Source organism: Salmo salar, chromosome 01, assembly GCF_965601325.2.
Source record: "Salmo salar chromosome 01, fSalSal1, whole genome shotgun sequence".
Lineage (NCBI taxonomy): Eukaryota > Metazoa > Chordata > Actinopteri > Salmoniformes > Salmonidae > Salmo > Salmo salar.
In genome coordinates this window covers 69,186,058-69,192,057 of record NC_138291.1, presented here as the reverse complement: position 1 = coordinate 69,192,057, position 6,000 = coordinate 69,186,058, and positions in this window count along the sequence as shown.

Here is a 6,000-nt window from a genome sequence, read left to right as displayed (position 1 = left end):
GGCTCCATCATTTACACTGCTACCTCAGCTAAATCACTCTCTGGGGGAACCTATTTAGCCAGGTTCCCTAGAGGGCTGTGTGGTGGCCTATCTGATGAAGTGTGTGAAGAAGAGGACTGTGTTGAGGATGAGTCTGGTTGTGTGGGACTCCTCTTTATGATAAAGAGACAGGCTCAGACTGTGATCCATGTGACACTCACTGTGCATAATGACCAAGAGAAAAGGTCATGGGACAATGTGACAACAAAACACAATACAGTACACATTACACACAAAAAGTCAACAAATTAAAGCTGGGAAAATAAGCACATGTCAAAGTAATGACTGAAATACTGAGTAAACCTACGGTGTAATGAAGTTCAGCAGAAATCAGTACTGGAAAAATACATTCTATTACCTTGTGCTGCACCCCTCCCAAGCGGACAAACTTGGCATTGATGGCTTAGTAGGTGAGCTACAGACCAGAGTCCACATGCTGGACGTAGCACATGGAGTCATCATACTTGATCACCGTGGCAGCCATACCATCAATGTGCTTCTTTGGCCCACACTTCAGCTTCTCCTAAAGACTAATGTGGAAATGTGATTCTAATCAACATCAACATTTTACCAATCAATAGCACTGGGTATCAGATTTTGCCTATGTGTTCGGGGTAGACAAAGAACAGTTAATTTGTCATTTGACCTCTGACCTTGGAGGGTCGGCAGCAGGATATGGACTTGACGTCGGCCCTCCCCCTGTCCATCAGGTGAAGGCCTCTATCCTCGGTCAGATTCAGGTACCTCCCTATGGTGACATGGTGGAGCCAGAATGGCAGACCCCAGCGTGTATGGCTACTGCTCAATCAGCTAGAGTTCAGTCAGCATGCAGTAAGTGCATGGAGCTATGGCAATAGCAGTAAAAGGAGGGAGGAATGCTGTCTGCACTTAGATCCTATGAATATTTTTGCAGTTTGCAGACAGTATTACCTCTCCTCTTACTGCTACCACTCCACTGGACCAAATACAAGTGAGCGCATCTTTAACAAACACAGATACACATGGCTGCACATGGCTGCATCTTATGGGGCGTGTATGAGGGGTATGAGAAAGAGGTGTGACAGACTTACGCAACACGCAGTATCTCCAGCCTCTAGAGAGAGCGGGCATGGCTGGACACTGCTCCACCCTCATAGTGCACTGCCCTGTTGACATGAGAGAGAGAGCACAAGCTTACATGAGTGAATTATTGGCAGAATTTAAATCATCAAAATGCTTGTTGGTGTTTGATATGTGTATGGGTGTGACTGCACCGCCCCCGCTCTGTAGACGGGACAGTCAGACACTCCCCTGTGTGTCCAATCAGCAGCCTCAACCTGTCCCCGCCCTTCAGATACCCTACGATATCTCATAGACATTCCCAAAATCGCAGCAGTTGCATTTTGTCCTTGACCGATAGGTTGTGTTCTCTTTAATGACAGAAAGAGGCAACCTGCCTTGAGCAACTCCACTCCAGGAGAAGATGGACGTGACACTCCAGAGGGTCTGCTGGAAGGCTGCGTCCACAAGGAGGAAGAGGAAGAAGAGAGAGATTATCAGGATTAAAAAGGATTTCACATAATGGAAACTGTTTCTAAATAAACCATCCATAAAGTGGCTGTTATTATTGTGGGGTCTCTATCAGACACTATTGAAGTTTATTCTAACATTATCACGTTAACTACTTCTCTCCTCTTCGAAGGTTACCTGCGTTGTCTGCCTTGCATGGCATGTCACTGTATCTCTTCATGACACACTGACCAGTATGAGCTCGTCCCTGGCATGGACCTAATTGACTAAATAAACCCAGAAAAAAACTATAACTAAACTAAAATGATTTTTAATTTCAGTTGACTAAAACAATATGACACTAAACTATTTCTGTTACTAAAATCTGACTAAGTGGACTGGACAAGAGTTTTTGGAGAGATTGAGAGTTTTTCAGTGATAAGCGCAATTAATATTAGCAGCAAATCAAATTAATTACTTACGGGCCCTCCCCAACAGTACAGAGAGAAAGAAAATAGAGACATAATAGAAAGGTAAAACACATAATAATTGTAACGGCTGTAGAATGGAGTAGACCAAGGCGCAGCGTGGTTAGTGCTCATCATAATATTTTAATGAAACACTTAAAACAAAACAACGAAGGACAGCCAAAACAGTTCTGTCAGGTAACAACACTAAACAGAAATTAACCACCCACAAAACCCAAAGGATACCAGGCTACCTAAGTATGGCTCCCAATCAGCGACAACGAAGTACAGCTGTCCCTGATTGAGAGCCATACCAGGCCAAAACAAAGAAATACAAAACATAGAAAAAAGGACATAGAATATAACCCCAAAAGCCCCAAAACACACAGAAAAACCACCCCCTGCCATGCCCTGACCAAACTACAATAACAAATAACCCCTTTTACTGGTCAGGACGTGACAATAATGAAAGTACTAATACATACACAATGACTAACGATAACTTGGCTATATACAAGGGAAACCAGTACTGAGTCAATGTGCAGGGGTACGAAGTACAGTGAGGGAAAAAAGTATTTGATCCCCTGCTGATTTTTTTACGTTTGCCCACTGACAAAGAATCCAGAAAAACGCATGTCAAAAATGTTATAAATTGATTTGCATTTTAATGAGGGAAATAAGTAGTTGACCCCCTCTTAATCAGAAAGATTTCTTACTCCCAGGTGTCTTTTATACAGGTAACGAGCTGAGATTAGGAGCACACTCTTAAAGGGAGTGCTCCTAATCTCAGCGTGTTAACTGAATAAAAGACACCTGTCCACAGAAGCAATCAATCAGATTCCAAACTCTCCACCATGGCCAAGACCAAAGAGCTCTCCAAGTATGTCAGGGACAAGATTGTAGACCTACACAAGGCTGGAATGGGCTACAAGACCATCGCCAAGCAGCTTGGTGAGAAGGTGACAACAGTTGGTGCGATTATTCGCAAATGGAAGAAACACAAAAGAACTGTCAATCTCCCTCGGCCTGGGGCTCCATGCAAGATCTCACCTCGTGGGGTTACAATGATCATGAGAACGGTGAGGAATCAGCCCAGAACTACACGGGAGGATCTTGTCAATGATCTCAAGGCAGCTGGGACCATAGTCACCAAGAAAACAATTGGTAACACACTACGGCGTGAAGGACTGAAATCCTGCAGCGCCCGCAAAGTCCCCCTGCTCAAGAAAGCACATATACATGCCCGTCTGAAGTTTTCCAATGAACATCTGAATGATTCAGAGGACAACTGGGTGAAAGTGTTGTGGTCAGATGAGACCAAAATGGAGCTCTTTGGTATTAACTCAACTCGCCGTGTTTGGAGGAGGAGGAATGCTGCCTATAACCCCAAGAATACCATCCCCACCGTCAAACATGGAGGTGGAAACATTATGCTTTGGGGGTGTTTTTCTGCTAAGGGGACAGGACAAATTCACCGCATCAAAGGGACGATGGACGGGGCAATGTACCGTCCAATCTTGGGTGAGAACCTCCTTCCCTCTCAGCCAGGGCATTGAAAATGGGTCGTGGATGGGTATTCCAGCATGACAATGACCCAAAAGACACGGCCAAGGCAACAAAGGAGTGGCTCAAGAAGAAGCACATTAAGGTCCTGGAGTGGCCTAGCCAGTCTCCAGACCTTAATCCCATAGAAAATCTGTGGAGGGAGCTGAAGGTTCGAGTTGCCAAACGTCAGCCTCAAAACCTTAATGACTTGGAGAAGATCTGCAAAGAGGAGTGGGACAAAATCCCTCCTGAAACCTGGTGGCCAACTACAAGAACCATCTGACCTCTGTGATTGCCAACAAGGGTTTTGCCACCAAGTACTAAGTCATGTTTTGCAGAGGGGTCAAATACTTATTTCCCTCATTAAAATGCAAATCAATTTATAACATTTTTGACATGCGTTTTTCTGGATATTTTTGTTGTTATTCTGTCTCTCACTGTTCAAATAAAACAACCATTAAAATGATAGACTGATAATTTCTTTGTCAGTGGGCAAATGTACAAAATCAGCAGGGGATCAAATACTTTTTTCCCTCACTGTACTCAACCGTAGCATTACATTTACATTACATTTAAGTCATTTAGCAGACGCTCTTATCCAGAGCGACTTACAAATTGGTGCATTCACCTTATGATATCCAGTGGAACAACCACTTTACAATAGTGCATCTAAATCTTTTAGGGGGGGGGGGTTAGAAGGATTACTTTATCCTATCCTAGGTATTCCTTAAAGAGGTGGGGTTTCAGGTGTCTCCGGAAGGTGGTGATTGACTCCGCTGTCCTGGCGTCGTGAGGGAGCTTGTTCCACCATTGGGGTGCCAGAGCAGCGAACAGTTTTGACTGGGCTGAGAAGGAACTGTGCTTCCTCAGAGGTAGGGAGGCAAGCAGGCCAGAGGTGGATGAACACAGTGCCCTTGTTTGGGTGTAGGGCCTGATCAGAGCCTGAAGGTACGGAGGTGCCGTTCCCCTCACAGCTCCGTAGGCAAGCACCGGGGAGCGGGGTGACGTGAGAGAACTTGGGAAGGTTGAACACCAGACGGGCTGCGGCGTTCTGGATGAGTTGTAGGGGTTTAATGGCACAGGCAGGGAGCCCAGCCAACAGCGAGTTTCAGTAATCCAGACGGGAGATGACAAGTGCCTGGATTAGGACCTGCGCCGCTTCCTGTGTGAGGCAGGGTCGTACTCTGCGAATGTTGTAGAGCATGAACCTACAGGATCGGGTCATTGGATTGTTAGACATTTCTTTGTCTTCACCAACCCCGTGTGGCATTTCAGGGTTGTGACTAATGTAGACCTAGCTGCAGCTTGTGGTCCTTTTAGTCTGATACGTACATTTTTAACTCAATCTTTTATACCCTCTGGTAAAAATGTCATGCTGACATGCTCTCTGGGCTCCCTGGGGCGTGGCTAGTTATGAGGCAAGGTATCATAATTACTATGATCTCGTTAAGTAACTAAAATCACAATCCTATTGTCACAAAAACATTCTGTTTATCCTTGATATTTTCAACACAACATAAAGGATGTAAACCTGATATACCCAGTGTAAAAGCTCTTCAAGTTACAATATTTTCATTATAACGTCTTTATACCAATTTAATGACATCACAAAATAGACATACATTTTCCATATTCCATCTCTCATAATTTCTATCATTGGATGTTGAAATATATTGTGTGTGTGTGTCCCTCTCCTGCTGATCCACTGTCCTGATCTTTGGATCCTCACAGGAGAGTCATGACATAGATATCATGACGAGATCCTGAGGCCCATTGTTGTGCCATTCATCTGTCACTATCACCTTATGTTTCACAATTCCTGGAAGCTGAAAATGTCCACATTGCACAAACCACAATCAATAGCCTGATCAACTATGCGAAGGAGATTTGTCGCATTGCATGAGGCAAATGGTGGTCACACCAGATACTGAATGGTTTTCTGATCCACGCCCCAAACTTTTTTTTAAGGTATAATATCTGTCACCAACAGATGCATATCTGTATTCCCAGTCATTTGAAATCCATAGATTAGGGCCTATTGTTTTTTTTCTTCAATTGACTAATTTCCTTATGTGAACTGTAACTTTTAAATTGTTACATGTTGCGTTTATATTTTTGTTCAGTATAAGTTAATGAGGCAATACAAATGTGATGTGACTAAAATGTGACTAAAATGAAAGGGCATTTAGTTGACTAAAATACCCACTGTTTTCATAATTTCGACAATAACTACACAAAATCATTATTCACATGGCAAAAATGTGACTAAGACTATTACATTTTATTCAAAATGACTAAGTCTAGACTCAATTTAAAAAAGAGTGCCAAAATTAACACTGCTTAGATACTACTGCAACATTGTAGCAAAGATTCCTTTAAAAAGTGCACACCAAGGGAGTCAGGTCACAGCCATATAAGGAAATCAGCCAGGCTGGAACACCTCTCAGTGCCCAGGGCATGA